Source organism: Mesocricetus auratus, unplaced genomic scaffold, assembly GCF_017639785.1.
Source record: "Mesocricetus auratus isolate SY011 unplaced genomic scaffold, BCM_Maur_2.0 Super-Scaffold_100011, whole genome shotgun sequence".
Taxonomy (NCBI): domain Eukaryota; kingdom Metazoa; phylum Chordata; class Mammalia; order Rodentia; family Cricetidae; genus Mesocricetus; species Mesocricetus auratus.
The window spans coordinates 21,795,721-21,812,734 of NW_024429195.1; the positions used below are offsets into that span (position 1 = coordinate 21,795,721).

Sequence of the window (17,014 nt, forward strand, 5' to 3'; positions counted from 1 at the left end):
TACACACACACACACACACACACACACACACACACAGTCCTAAATTTAACCCACTCAGTCTGTGTGATGTTACTTAATTGTATGTTTTCAGGACTGAGCATTTGGTATTGGATAACCAATTGGTGTACTTGTCCCTAGGGAAGACTATTTCTCCTGTTCTCAGCATTACTTAGCTGGTTATAGTTCCTTGTCTGTGGCTGAGGCCTTATGGCCTTGTCCCCATCCATTTTGGCATATCTATTGTTGTCCTTGTTCAGTTCATGTTTAGGCAGTCATACTGGTGAGACTTTATGGGTATAGCATCTGACATTCATACAACACACAATCTCACAGCCAACTCCTTAATCCTCTGGCTTAAACAGTGGAAGGGACTCTAGTCAGCTTAAGCAGTACAAACATGGATCTGGCAGGCCTTGCCTTTCTTCCACATCCTCTTAGTCTTGATAGAAACTATTAGACTACATCCCTAGAGGTAGCCACCAAGTCTATTCCCTGATTTAGCCTTTTCCTCATCCTAAGGCTGACCACCAACATCCAGCTATCAAAGTTCTGAAGTCCAGCAATCAAAAACCCCCCTTGGCTCACCTAATTAACACATTTAATCAAAACTAAACACTTCATCCTAACATGCGGTTTCCCCTTTACCTTATAAACCACTACTTTCTTTTGGTCCATGTCCATTCCCTCTCTATACAGAGGCAGTTCTCTTTTTCCTTCAGGAAAAATACCCCTGGCCATGCTCTTGTGTTCCCTTCCCCTTATCCTTCATACTCTGTCTGCTATCTTTGTCTCTCATTCCCTGTCCTTTGTTCCTCTGGCACAAATAAACTCATTTGTGCTGACAACTTGGTCATGGGGGTCCTGACCCCACACAATAATCTTTCTAGCAATTCTTCTGCAGTGTTGCCTGAGCCTTAAATGTGAGAGCTGTATTGCAGATGTGTCCTTTGGGATTGGGATCCACAACTCTGCATTTTAATTGATTGTGGTTTTCTATAATGGTCTTTGTTACAAAAAAGAAGTTTTACTACTTTCCCAGCAACTGAAAGATAATCTACACAAAAATTATCCAGACAATACTACCCACATACATTATTTGGTATGTATATATGGTATGCATGTGTATCATACATATTTGTGGTATATGTGTATAGAAGGTATATGTGTGTATGATGCTTATATGTAACATGTATATGGCATGCATGTATATATGTTTATTATATACACATATGGTAGTCACAGCAGTTGATAATACATGTACTGATTTCATATATGAATATCTGTAATTTCTAAATATGTACTTATACATAACATGTTATACTATTGCAGTCAAGAATAGCAGAATAGAGAATCTTCAAGTATATTTCATTTCAACAACCTGATGAGACATCAGGCAAGTTTCAATAAACTTAAAGTAACTGAACTCTAAAGCATATGAATTCTGGCCATAGTTAACAATATTTAATTAAAAATTGACAACTGAGTGATAAGCAAGAAAAGATGTGTTACGTAAAAAGCTATGCAAATGACAAATAAGTAATAAGATACTAAAAATCATTGGCTGTCAGAGAAATGCAAAATAAAATCATACTGATAGACAGCAAACTTATGTTACTTTGTTTAAATTTTAGAAGTCTGATAACAGAAAGTATTGGCAGAAATATGGGGAATTCTGAACTTCACTGATGAGAATATAAAATTGTCATAGCACACTGGAAAACTGTAACAGTTTATTCCAAATTAAATCAATATCTACTGTATTTTTAATTCTTGCACAAAACAGGATTTACTCAGTGAAAACATTTATTCATGCCAAGGCATGACCTGAGCATTCGGAATAGCCCGTTCAAAACAGACACAACCAGGAAATTGCCTAGATTTGAATGGATAAACAAAATATAACACAATACAGTGAACTATGGAGTCTAAATAGGAAGGAATGACCGATATACAGGACTAGCAGGTGGACTTCTAAATCAACCTATAAATGAAATAAGCCAGATAGGTGGCATTCTATTCATATAAAATTCTAGAAAATACCAATTAATCAAAAGCATGGCCAGGGAACAGAAGATGGAAGGAAAACCACATTGCAGAGATCAAAAGTCACCATGTTAACACTCCATATCTTAGTACAGAAGTCATTTTATTGATGTTTATCAAACATATTTAACTTAACATTTTTGGGGGCACATTCCAATGCAGGTAGTTTATAACTAAATAAACTTTCTTTTAAAGGAGTGGGCATTGTTGGCTATGCACCAGCATCCTTCCAGCTTGACGACATTTAATTAGCCAGGCTTTCAGGGTGAGGCCCAGGATGTGGAAATGCACATGAGAATTTGGAGTGGGAAATGTGCTCTTGATAACCCATGGTATGTTATTGTCACACAATAATCTAACTCCTCCAGATTTGTTTATTGTCTCTCACATGTCATTACAGGGAATTCAATGTAGACCTGGTTGATTTAACACAAATCTCATCCCACGTACACTTGGAATATTTAGTGAATACAGTTGTCTCCTGTGACCTGAAGGAAATTTCCCTAGAAATTTTGTAAGACACCTTTCCTTCTTTTTGAGGGGAAATAGCTGCTGTTGATGTAGACTCCCCTACATATAAGGCTAGTATAAGTTTGTCTAACTTGTCAAGGTTTAAAGGACATCTGAGAAAGCAAATGAGTTATATGATGATCAGGAATACTAGGAAGCTTTTATCTTAGGTATTCAATTCTCCCATACAATGAATGTCCCCAACTTAAAGCCTCACCCCTGATTGAAAAGCTAATGGCAGTTGTTAGCTGCTGGGCAGGGAGAATCATTTTTTGGAGATGTGGCCAAGGGATTGTGACAATAGGAGGGTTATGGGAAGAGAATATGATTATATATCATTGTATACATGTATTAAATTTTCACTATGTATAAAGAAGCTAGTTACACAAAAATAAAAAGAATTATAAGCTGTTGATTTACAGTAATATTGATGGTGCTTACATCTAACATTAATTGAACCATTTGGAGTATATATACACAGTTCCTATTACAAAGGCCTTATGCTTTTAGCCTTACAAGTGAAAACGTGAAGCACAAGCTAAAGGCCAAAGTTCCTTGCAGCATTCAACAGGACAAATTTGGCCGTCTTTGTTCTCACTTCTTCCCTATCTACTGAACTCTCCTCATTTAATTCCAGATATGTTACCACTAATCCCCAAGTACGTCTTTATCATCCTAACTCTATCACAGCCAATTTTCTTGGCTGCCATCTTATATTATGAACATCTCCATGCCATTTCCTGCAAACTCTTTGCTTACAAAGCAAGAAGTTCTGTAGGGGTTTCTCTTATTGCTTTAATTCACAATTAAGGTGGCTATTACTTAAACCAGGCTAGCCATGTTATACTATGAGCCTTCTGTTACCAGTCGATACAGTGTAGTTGGTAGTCCAGGCAATTTAAATAGAAGCATGAGTGGATCTGGATTGGAGCATTTAGAGACTTTAGAGCCCCTGGAAGCCTGAGCTACCACAGAACAGATACGGGTAAGCCTTGGCATGTATCAAAAGCCAATGTGTGCTTATAAATATATATGGGTTCCAAGAAACTGCTTTCTCCTAAGTGTTACGCAGTTTCATTCCTTCCCCCAAATAACACATTTGTCTCTGTGATAGGACATGGAGGTGAGGTAAATGTTCAGGAGAGGAAGGGCTCATCTTCTTTGCTCTTGTCAGCCCACAGCATTTTAAACATTAATGAATTGCCCTAACTAGACACTTAGGAATGTGCAGGCCTTGTCCATGTCCAAATAAAATTTAATCATAATTCTAAGCAATTAGTACAAATTGATAGGGCAGAACTTCATGAATGGTTGTATCCCGAGTTTGATTCAGAGCCAAAATAGTAAAAATACATCTGAACCAGTTATCTAAAGGAGGTTCAGGGTCACAGACAGCCCAAGGTTACAGAAGTTAGTAATAACTGGTTATATAATGATCCTATCAAAACCAATAGCAGCGGATAAAGTGACATTCAAAAGGCAGCAGGAACTTACCAAGAATCAACTCCATTTCTTCTGAATTTAGCTTCAGGACATTTTAGAAACCCAGGCCTAAGTGTCAGCTAGGCACCTCATCAAACCCCAAATTGCTTCCCGTCTCCCCTCCTTCAGCCCGTTAAGATGAAAAAGTGAACCTGCATGTCATCAAGTCTACAATGTAAGTGGAAATCTCAGCTCAGCATGACTGGCCATAATGGAGGCAGGAGCAACAGGACAGTGTGAGTCTGGAATTTTGCCCTGTGTGATTCCAAAGAGCAGTTCGACCATTCTGAAAAAAAAACCCTTCCACCTATAAAGCCAGGTGTGTCAAGCATGAAATTGACACTGTTTTAACAGTGTATTGGAGAGAAATGGTATGAGGTCTCACCAGAACAAATTAATGAAGAAGAAAAGTCAGAAACTCTCTCAAAATGCATTCTTTCTATCCTTATGTTCATTCTGAGGGAAAGCAGGCATAGAGTTTAAAAAATCCTAACAGCTAACGTGTTTAGAGTCAAAACCCATCATCACTTTGCGATCTTTGCAGACAACCCTGGAGTATGGAAGATGTCCATGATATGCCCATAGTTGGTTAGATGACAGTCACAGCAGCAGGAAAGGACATGTCTTAATCTGAAACTCAAATAACTAGTACATTATTGGATCAATCCCTAACTTGCTAATCTAAACATATTTGGAAAGAACAGAATGCACCCAGCTCCTTTTAAGCAATACTTTAAATCTTTATTACACACATAAGCTTTCTGGTGTGCATCTATACAAGAGGGAAAACAAACTGTTGGGATGTTAAGCCAATTTCTCTCCAACCTCAACAGCAGAGAAACCTTTCTATTTTATGCTTTCTCTTTGAAATAAACACTTCATTATTCACCCAAGAGCCTTTTCTTAATCTCCCTTTTCCCACCAAAGAGACAAGTAGTTCTGTTCTTTCTTACTTGACATGTTTCAAAGAAAACACACACCAGCCTCCACCTGGAATGATTTAAAATATATTTACAACAGGTGGGGGATGTCCCATTTGTCTTCCTTAGGACTGTCCCATTTCAGTCAAAGGTTTGAAAGCATCTTAAATATATTTTAATGAAATTGCAGGATTTTACCTTTGATTTTTATTGTATACAAGCTAATATAAATGTTCAATAGTCTTCATTTTATGGTACCAGATGTTAAATTAAATAATGTTACACCAACTGCTTTTTAACTGAGCAATCATTTATGCTCAGCAATTTGTTCCAGAAAAAAAAGAACTATAAAGCAGAACATTGTTTAAGGACTTTGTGTCTGTAGCCATTATATCAAGGTTTTGAGGGATTTTTTCGCTTTTATCTCTATTTTAAAGCATACTATACTAAATAATGATTATATTCACAATAATATATCTCCATATCCTGCTTACCAGAAAGTTATTGCTTTTTAATTTTTATAGAAAAGGTCAAGAATAGGTCAAAACCATCATTTAATGGACTGCTTTGATGCTTTTGTTACAGATTGTATTTAAGTGCTTTTAAATTATAATCATTTTCCTTGTTAAAGGCCACAGTGGTGAGTAAGGTCATTCACAGATGTGTTGACATGCATAAGTACTTTACAAAACTCTGTTGTGTTGGTATGAACATGGGCACAGCTTCAGATTCATTTAAAATACTGACCTTGAATCGTGGAATTCAGTTTTCTTTCTTTAAAAGAGTCATAAAATACCAACTTTTGACTTAAAATAAAAATGTATTCCCAATTTATATTTCTCCATTCCAAACTTGTTCTAATTTTTCCTTAAACCTGCAAATCACAAAATCAGGGGGTAGGGAAATAGCTCAGCATGTAAAGTGCTCACCATGCCAGTATGAGGACTTGAGTTTGGATCCCAAAATCCTATGTAAAGGCTAGTCAGGCATGGTGGGCTGCCTGGAATCCCTGAGTGCATGGCATAGAAACAGCAGATTCCCCAAACTAGATGATTTGTTGGTCTAGCAGGAACTGGTGATATACTCTAGGTTCAGCAAGACACTGTGCCTTGGTAAATAAACACATAGGAATTTGTCTGAGAAGACCTTCCTAAATCAGCTTCAGATCTCAGAAGACTTGTGCATGAACATGTACCTGCATACACACACACACACACACACACACACACACACACACACACACACATACATACATACACACACACAAGCCCACACACGCATGCACATGCATACACACACACACACACACGCAGGCACATATATACATACACACACATGCATGCATGTGCACATGTGTCCACACAAAGGTATATACACACACTTAGAAATGAGTGTACAAAAAACAAAAGCAGAATTTGTAGGATAATACAGAAGCACCAGGGGTTCCGAATTTATATTTAAAAAGACACATAACTTCCAAAAACAATTAGCAGGAGAACCCTGGGATCTTAATGCTTGTTTGTGGTTTCAGGTTAATTTATTATTTTCCTGGATGTTCTGATTTCATGAAAGGTGACTTCATCATTTCCCATTTCCATGTGGCACAAGATGACACCAGAGTATACTTGATGGTGGCAGTCCACCACCATTGCTAACAGCGTCTATCTCTGTAAGGTGACATCACTGTGGAGATTAAAATGACCCATGGCTAATTTCCTTCTGTAAAGTTCTCATAAATCTTTCTTCATAATTCTTCCCCTTGGCAAACTCCATTCTCCTTTTAGACCCCAGAAATCGGCTATGAACTATTTGATTAGTCAAAATAAAGCATATTACTCTCTCTCTCTCTCTCTCTCTCTCTCTCTCTCTCTCTCTCTCTCTCTCTCTCTCTCTCTCTCTCTCACACACACACACACACACACATATATATATTTGTCCAGTCTACCCAAGCCACAGTTGCCCTGCCCCGGATGCCAGGTCAACCCAAATAAGCATGCAAGGCAGAGGCAGGCACTTCCTCCCTGAGCCAAGCCTGCCTCTACACCCAGAGACTGCTGACCAAGAGACACCTGACCCAGAGACACCAATGAGGAAAGGACAACGCAGCAGAGTCAGCAGCCTGAGCCAATGGGATCTGTGGAGTGGGTATAAAGGCAAGTCCAACTTCCTGAATAAACGAGTCTGCAGCAAGCTCTGCTACCTACTAACTTCGCCTGAGTCTTGGTGCTGTGTCTTCTCACCTCCTCACCCAAGGGATGTCTGAGCAGAGTAACCTGCAGCATATACATAATCATATATTTTTTTCTTTTTACATACAGAATAAAGATTAATACATCTTTTTCAACTATCATTTTTTGGGGGTGAGGAGAATTCTGGTTTGGTTTTGTCCAATTTTATTTGTTTTAACTTTATCTACATGATGTCAGTTTTAAGAAGTTCCCAAGGATATAAACAAGTAATCTCTTTATCCACTATGTCTATTGGTAAGGATCATTTGGTTCCTAAGAGAAAAGTCTCATGAAAATGGGGGAGGGGGTTCACAGATAAAGACTCAGACCATGGAAAGAAAATCAACTGGAAGGACAGTATTCATGGATGGGATAGTTGGCCTAAAACCTGCTCAGTAGACTCTGGAATCATTTTCATCTGCAGGATCTTGAGAGTCGAATCAGGATTTTTTTCCCTACCTGCTATGTTCCATGATCAGGTTCTTCAAGTCAACCTACCCCATTTTGCTGATGTCCTTTCATTACAGCCTGAAAAATGTCTGCTCACTAGTGTCTAAAATTGAAGGAGCTTTGTCATGAATATATTACAGAGTACAAAACTTCTTAAAATGTAGTTTAGTCTTGAATCTGACTGAAGTAGAACTTAATCCATTCAGCCTATAACATTAAAGGACACAGCTGACATCTTGTCACATTTTGTCATGGCTGTCTATCAGAATCTTTAGAATTTTAAAAATGTGGAGTGGTTTTTGGTGTTTTAGACACAAGCATCCTATGTAATACTCATCCACAGTATTCATCATTTCCTTCAGGATATATAATCAAAAAGTATCTGTGGGCATATCCCCAAATGTTTGGTCTATTTCAATTGCAAGGATCTTTTCATGGACATTTGCCATTGTGAGTCTCTAAAACAATACAAGTGGAAGCTCATGGACCCCAACAGGACAGCTGGAGAACCAGCATTGGACTGAACCAAGCCTCCTGAACCAAGCCTGGGCAGTCTATGGGACTTCTGACAGTGGAACCAGTGTTTATCTCTAGTGCACATATGGACTCTGGGAACCCATTCCCAGTGTATATCTCAGCCTAGATACAAAGGGGCAGGCCTAGGCCTGTCCCAAATAATATGACAGACTTTGATAATCCCCCATGGAAGGCCTCACCCTCCCTGGGAAGGGAATGGGGGGTGGATGGAGAACTCAGTTGGGGGCATGGGAGAAATGGAAGGGAGAGGGAACTGGGATTGATATGTAAAATAGTATCGCTTCTAAATTAAATTTTTAAAAAAGTAAAAAAGAACCACAAAAAAGTACCTCAGTCACTGTAATGACTTCTTTGTACTGCTTATTGCCTATGTAGCTGCAGACCAACCCATGCTCAGATTTCCGAGTCCATAAGGAAAAGAGATAACTATGCCCTAAAGCTGTTGCCAAGCTGAAATATTAACAAAAATTACATTTTAAGCAGTCAATGATTATTTGAAGAATCAGTATGTAAAAATTTAGAATGAAGCCACACTACACAGATTTTCAGACGATTTTTAGAATGACAAAAGTTTGGATCCCTCACCCTGTGCAGAATACAACCAAGTATATACACAGAACCTCTCACAGGAAACACTACCTATGGTTTTCATGCTTTTATTATTCTTAGAATTCCTGACTTATCAAAAATACAAGAGCAGAGTAGCATGTCATAGACTAACACATTATTTGGAATGATATGTATAGAGTTTTGTCATTCTTTTGCTATTTGATTCCACTTGGTAATTCCTGTTCTGACCAGAAATGTAACTCTCAGAGAGAAAATGCTGAACTATGGGAAATGAAAATGAAATGATCATTTGAAAGGCAAACAGGAGCTATCAGTCACATTTCTTTTTGAAAGAAAAAAATTTATTTTATGCTACCAGTTGATGACAACAAGTGAGAAAATCTTCATTTCACCATATTCTTATCTGATGGGAAGAGCTTGTCCGAATGACATCTCATCAGAAAGTGTGGAAAGGGGCCTCCTTAGGTTCCTTCATTTACATCACACTCATTCTCAGCAGGAAGAGATAAGTAGCATCTCCCTTCCTGTGGTTTTCTGATGCCCAATGACTCCCATCCCTCTTATTTTCCTGAGTCTTCAAGGCTAGCAATTATATTTGTGCCTCAGACAAGCTCAACAGTACCCAGTTCTTACAAGAATCCTACGGAAAAAGAAAAATATTCCCAGAAACAACAACAACAAAAAAGCCCTCATATTTTCCACAGTGGCTCTTCTCTTTTTGCTTGGTGGTTGTTGTTTTCATTTTCATTCTTTTCTAAAGTTTTAGTTTTTATAGTCACCTAAGTCAGAGACTGTATCCTCAGTGGTTCACCAGGAACAGAGTGGCCTGGCACTCTTGTGCCACTGCCAATGCTCCAGTCTGTTTTAAGTGCCTATTGTAATTTAATAGCAACAAATTCAGAAAAATAGAAAAGCAATAACTAGAATTCTTCTTCCCAGGAAAGTTCAATTAATTCAATTGGGCATTCAGTTGCTAAATTTTTACCAGAGCTGGAGTCTCTAACCTTATTTCAATGAAAATAAGTAGAATACCATTAATTCCTTTTGGGAAGTACATTTGATTGTGTGAAGAGGTTTGCAAGCTCTGGCTTGTAACCTAATTCTCTTGATATATGGACATTATTTTCTTCTTATTTTAATGCAAAAGCTTATGGCTAACGTGTCAAATTTGTCTTTTATTTTCTAATTTTTTCTTATACTTCCCCAGATGAGAGACTATAATCAAAACCTGAAAATAGCATTCCCCAAACAATAATTCCAATCTCTATTTGTAATCACATCATCTCTTGTCCCTTTTCTTTTTCCCCATGAAACATGAGTCAAAGTATTCTGGGTTGTTGACCATGAATAGTAAACACAAAAGTGAATAGTATTAAGACATTCTAAATCATTAAGTTGATTCCTTTCAGAAAAAGAATCCAATAATAGAATACTCTCTGGTCTTAGAAATTGTGTGGTAGAATACTTCATAAAGTAAAGATATATCTATCCACCATACTGTAAGTACAAATACAGGGTACAAAATGCCATCCACTCCCCAGTCATGTTTGTATCACCTCTCTGTCTTCTTCCATCTGAGTCAGTAGTAAACTGTGTTGCACAGACAGATGGCCAACTGCTGAAACCACAGTGGCATTTTCAGTTAAGTTAGCAATAGAGGACTTGAGGCTGGTGTTCAGGCCCTACAACATAACACAGACTTGCCATGGCAAAGGAAAGTTTTGTTACATAGCTGCTGCTGCTGTTGCTGCTGCTGGTTCTGATTCCTCCTTCTCCTCATCTCCCCTCTCCTCCTCATCCTTCCTCAGCAGGCACAGCTCACACTGAGCAGTATGCTCTCCCTTTCATCAAAATCTTCACTAGCAGCTGTTTAACGGTGCTAGCAACATGTTTTTAATCAAATATCAGTCCTTGCTGAAAGAATTTTATCAGATTTATAAGTTCAGAAGTATCAAAACAAATCATCTCTGATGGGGAAGTCCTGTGTATATGTCAATAAAGCACTGTTGGCTAATAGGGAAGCAAGATATGTGGGACTAGGAGTTGAGGAGGATTTCTGGGAAAGAGAGACACAGTCAGTCATGTTGTAGCAGCCATAGGAATAAGAGGTCCGGACCCTTTTTCTGGAAAGAGAAATACTTAGATTAACAATTATGGGGCAAATACTTAAGTCAGAGCTAGCCAATAAGAAACAAGCAAATGGCCAACAGCTTCCTAATTAATATAGCATCCTGTATGTTCATTTGGGACTGATGCAGCTCTGGAACCCAGGCTGGTGGGAAGGCTGCACTCTACACATCTCTGTAAAAAAATGTGCTCTTACAGACATTTTAAAGTCATAGTTGAATTTATATTGTTGATATTTTTATATATTTTGAGGGCCAAATGGTTTTGCATGCTATGGAAATAAGTGAATTGTTTTTCTATTTTATGATCAGTATTACACATGTGCTGTCTTCCAATAAGTAACCTTCATTGACTGTGCACCCCACTTCCTTTACTCTGAGTAATGCTGAGAAATTACAGTAACAGCAATGGAGAAAAATATATGAATAAGAAATATGTAATCTTTAGGTTTGTGAACATTTGAAAAAATTGTATAATTGTAGCACTTTATCAAGGGGGAGAAATTATAAAAGAATGGATGAATACATGCATAAATAACTCACTGGAAAAAGCATGGAATATTCCTTTACACTGTGTGAATATATGTTGTTGTGATTCTTTTAATAAAGAAGCTGACTGGCGAATAGCTGCACAGAATAAGGCTAGGGGGAGAATCAAACAGAGAATTCTAGGAAGAAAGACAGAGTCAGAGGAGTAGCAAGCAGTAGCAAAGGGAAGCAAGATGGACATGCTATACTGAGAAAAGTTACCAAGCCATCTGAGCTATTGACACAACATTTATAATTGATATTAAGTTTCTATGTTGGTTATTTGGGAACTGGCAGGCCAGAAAGAAAAGTCTACCTTCAAATGGCAACCAAACATCCAGCATCTGCAACCAAATAAGACCCAGGAAAGCTTTAAAAAGGTTTCTGACATACAAAAAAATGGAGACTTGTGCAGCTTCCTAGTCTCATGTCTCTCATACAAGCCACAGGACAGAGATGCATCTTCTGTCAGCTCCAAGTGTGCCACGCCCTAAGCTACATTGCAGGCTCCTACAGTCTCTCACATCTGCCACAGTACAGACAGGCATTTCCCAGCTGCTGCCTAAGGACTTGAGCTGCCAGTGCTAGCTCTGACAACACACTGCATGGAGGGTTTGGGGTTTTGTTCCTGCAGACAGAAAAGGTTTCAGATAAGTAGTAAAGACAGATCAGATGAAAATACCCACTATCAGAATTACAGTGTATTTAATAATCCACATGTGCTTGGGAGAGAAAAGATAGAGACAGTCATAGATTTAAAAATAGTTTAAAAATAATAAGGTTCTTTAAAAAGGAACAGAGTTAAAATTATATAATAAGTCATATAAAGATGGAAAAAACACAGGGAGTCTGAATTCTGTAGTTTATTGTGTTGTCTTTAGATTTTTCTGATTGTGAATGAAAGAAGAACAGCTGCTAAGACACAATGGATTATGAAAACTGCTGGATTAAACCAACCTATATATTTTAAAAATTTCTTGATTTCAAAATGGATGTCAAAAGATATGTTACTTTAGGGAAAAGGATATGCTTTTATTTCTACAGTAATTGTTCAAGGTTAAAGGATTTGGTCAAGGTTAAAGATGATCAGATTTGATCAAGGAAGATGGCCTGAAAATCCTGATCACAAACATAAAGAAGTAAATCTAGAAAACCATATGACAGTGAGACATGCCTGCTACTGACAGCACCAATATATTCAAAGAAGACGATGGGCATCAAAGAACCTCAGTACGGAGTTTGGTTTCTTTATGGCAAAAGTTAGCAATTTGGGCAAAGAAACTATCCTTACCTCAATTGCTGACAGTATACTGTCTAAACTGGACCAGCAGGATGCACAAAAGTAGGAGAGTCCTTTTAGAGTCCTTTAGAATTCTCTGCTTCTCAGAAATTTTATCAGATATACTAGGCTTGTAGGCCAAAGTTGGATGTCCCAATGTTACAGAAGAACCTAGAGTGACTCTCCAGGCATCCAGATGTCCCTGTCCTTAGGTAACATTTCACCTTTCTGGGGTCTTTGATAGAGTTGAAGGTTAGACAGTCATAGCCAAAGTTTTTCTTAGTTACGACAAAGGTAAATTAGGTATGAAACTGTGGACTCACCAAAATAAGGTAAACAATAAGATTATTTTCTCTAAGTTTGCCAAATACAAATGGACTGAATATTGTAACTGCAGTTCTTACTTAATAACTGTGTTGTTGTATATAATTTTACTATGCTAAAGTTAAAGCCTTCCTTTTAAATTAGACAAAAATAGGAGAACATTCTTTTACACTGTGTGACTATATGTTGATGTGATTGGTTTAAGAAAGAAGTTGACAGGCCAATAGCTGGATGGATAAGGTTAAGGGGAGAGCCAAACTGAAAATGCTGGGAAGAAGGGCAGAGACAGAGAGAAGCAAGATGAATAAGCAGGACTGAGAATCTGCTTTGGTTATTTGGGAACTGGTGGGCAGGAGAGAAAACTCCATCTACAAAATATCTATAACATGATACTTGCATGCTGAGTAATGATATTAGGAAACCAGGGAGTGTCTGCACTTCCCATGATTAAACTAATATTTTGCGATTAAGGAGGTTAAAATTTTATGCACAATAAATCACTTCAAATCAGAACATGAAAATTATATGTATATATTGTATATATACATATAAACTAAAATACATTACACAAAGTCACTCTAGATTATAGAGAATTATAGCAAAACACACCAACATACTTTGTAACTCCCCAAACTGTTCTCTCTTTCCGCAACATTTTTCACTGTTTTCAAAATTGAATTTATCATTATGTGAGAAATTCTAAAAATAATATATGCTGCTTAGTGGAAAAGGAAATAGAATATGTGGAAATATATAAGCAGTCTCGTTTCCATGTCCTCAAAAAGACAACGTCAGATAGAAACAGTGGCTTTCTCAATGTTGTACTGTGTCTTCTTTTCATGCTTTTTCACTATCACTCATTTTTATCCTGTGTGTATGGTTGATTGAAGAAAGAATTACCTGAAAAGTGAAACCCTTCACCAACATGAGAAAATCAATGGAGAAAATAGTTATAGATCTTTTGCAGGATAATCAAAGTCTTAAAGAATTATCGATTCTCTAAGCGTTCACATTCTATTGAGGCTCCATGTATTTCTGATAGTGAATAAGTCAATCTAACTGTCCACAGATATCAGTTATATTGGCAATTTCCTCTGCAGGAATACATGACTATATCGAGAACCACTGAGGTCATGAGCTAGCAAAGAAGAGGTAATAAGAAAAACAATTCTCTAGCATTTCATTCATGACATCAGGTTATAGAGCCAGACTGGTAAGTCCTTAATAATTTTTATTATAATTATTATTATTATTATTATTATTACTATGATTTATCCCTTTGCTCCCACTAAACCCTCCCATATAACTCTCCTCACATCCATCAAATTTATGGCCTCCTTATTCACTGATTGTTATTGCATGCATATGTGTACACACACACATACACACACACACACACACAACACTCCAAAATATTACCTGTTCAGTAAATGTAGTGTTATTTGTATATGTGTATTCCAGGATGATCATTTGGCACTAGAAAACAAATTAATGCACGAAAGGTTCAGGCATTACATTGGCCTGCTCTGGCAAATGCATTGACCCCTGCCTGCTTACACTCACTTTTACTCTTGTCTTACTCTCATCCTCTCTCTCTCTTTCTCTCTCTCTGCTCTCAGAGATTTGCTAGACTATCAAGGACAGTGGAAAGGGTTTTACAGGATGCTTTTTTCTGATATTCTGGGGCGGCAAGGCTTTGGAATGTTTACAATGTAATGTTCAGCATGCTGAAATGAAAAATGAACTTCCCATAAAAGAAATATAATAATTAGTTTGATTTTGCTAGTAGGGTAGGGAAGAAAAACCTTGTATAAAAATGAAAGTGATTGCATATGAAGGAAAAACACTGGATTCCACTGAAGAGAGGAGTGGGTGGCCAACATTTTCCAAATATACACCTTGAAGTTAGGGTGAAGCAGACCAGAGTTTTGAGTGTGAATTATATGCTTCTGTGATGAGTGTGTGTCCTCTATCTTGGGACATTTCTCATATTTTCTGCAGAATTTCTACCAAATACTTGTACACTTAGGGAAAATTAATTTTTTATCTACAGATAAGCAACGAGAATGAACAAAATCTAGGAATCTGTGGATGGTTTGTGTGTCAAGCTTAGGAAAGCTAGAGAGGGCAGGTGGGCTCAGGTCTGTGTGTCCTGCTTTAGCACAGTTGAAGCTCCCTGACAGCACCAAGCGACCCTGGATGTGCTGAAATAAAATGTTGCAGCACACCTTCTTCAGGTAGAAAAGGGGATGTGGATTGCCTTGGATCTTCCACTTTTTATAATGTCTTATGACTGCACTTTAAGCAAAGAAAGGAAGAAGTATGATGTTCAAGTTCATCTGGGACCTCTCTTTCCTCCACATACCCCTCTACCTTCACCCATCCTTTTTTTTTTTTTTTGTGGTCCACCCCAGGGAGCTTTGTCCCCTCTTTTCCCTCTTCATTCTCTGGTCCTGACTACACAACAACAACAAAACAAAAAAAAAAAAGAAATTTTACCAGAGGCTGCTGCTTTGTGTGTTAATGACCGGGTACACCTGCTGGTTCTCCAAAAATTCAGAATTTTGGAATGCTTTTTTTTTTTATTTTATTTTCCAGTTTAAATTTGGATAAGAAACAAGGTTGCTTCACAAGTCAGTTCCAGGTCCCTCTCCCATTCCCTCCCTTCCTCCCGAGCCCTCCCCCCCCCCCCGTTATCCCCTCATTTCGCCAGGGAGGGTGAGGCCCTCCATGGGGGTGTGCATAGTCTGTCATTTCATATAGGGCAGGGCCTAGACCCTTCCCCAAGAGTTCGTCACCCATCCTTTTAACAAAGGTGTTCTTTGGGACTTGTTTCTCATGGATGAAACATTGTAACTGGTCAAATTATCCAATATGTTAGGACTTCAGCTCCTTGATACACTGGTGAAACACAAGTTTGTACCCTAACTCAAAATTATTTTTCCTAAATCCCATGTATGTATTATAGATACATAAAATCTGCATGTCGAATGCAGTAGAATCTCCTCAAATTCAATAATCTGTCCTCAATTAATGTTTTGTCTCTTTTCCTGTCTCCTTGTGTGTCTTCCATCTCACTTAATGGTACTGTACATTCACTTTCACATCCAACCAGTGACCCAACCATCCAGACTGTCGTCTACCATCCCCATGAATTCTTTTTTTTATTAAATTTTGTTAAGTTTAAATTTAGATTAGAAATTTGGTTGGTTCACAAGTCAGTTCCAGGTCCCTCTCCCTTTCCCTTCCCTCCTCCCATGCCCTCCCCCAAGCTCCCCCATTATCCCCTCATTTCCCCAGGGAGGGTGAGGCCCCCCCATGGGGGTGTCCATAGTCTGTCATTTCATCCAGGGCAGGGCCTAGACCCTCCCCCCAGGAGTTCAGGGTAAGAGTTCAATTCACATTGTTGGATGTGAATTCTATTTAATTGCAACATTTCCAGTAATACATTAGTTATATGCAAATTATTACAGATGAATAGCCACACACTAATAATGCTTAAGTGGGAGCAAGACTGGTGAATGCATAGATATTGACGCCCAAATTTGTAAGAATTAGCTGAAATGAATCAGAAATGGATATTGACTGCCACTGTTGAGCAAAGTAAAAGATGTTTGAGAATTAAGAGTTTTCCTTTCTGAAGTCACAGACAGATACAAGGACTGTTTGTCTGGGTCATGTCTTCCATCTTCAGTCTGTCCTCTGATTAAGTATGTGCTGTTCTGAGACACATGCTGGTCAAAATCGAACCCTCTTAATTGAGTTGTGGGCGGGAGAAATAGTTGTTCCTAGGGAAGAACACTCCAATTATTTATCCCATATCAAATAGTCAGCACTGAAAGCATGCATAAGAGCAGAATTATACAGACTGAGCAGGTTAAATTTGTTATATATATGCATATATATATATATATACATATTCAGTAACAATGAAAAGGAGGCCATAAATTTGAGGGATAAGAAGAGCTATATGGGAAGGTTTGGAGGGAGTAAAGGGAAAGGGAAAATATCATAATT

The 17,014-nt window shown here is 38.0% G+C and overlaps 1 long non-coding RNA gene across 2 annotated transcripts in view; it reads left to right on the top strand.

Annotated features, from left to right (window-relative positions):
- Positions 1–17,014, top strand: part of LOC121143201 — a 114,400-nt gene that overhangs the window by 37,725 nt on the left and 59,661 nt on the right. For both annotated transcript variants that reach the window (XR_005880374.1, XR_005880375.1), the window contains exon 2: positions 14,098–14,210. This is a non-coding gene — a long non-coding RNA (uncharacterized LOC121143201). The remainder of the gene's footprint in view (positions 1–14,097; positions 14,211–17,014) is intronic.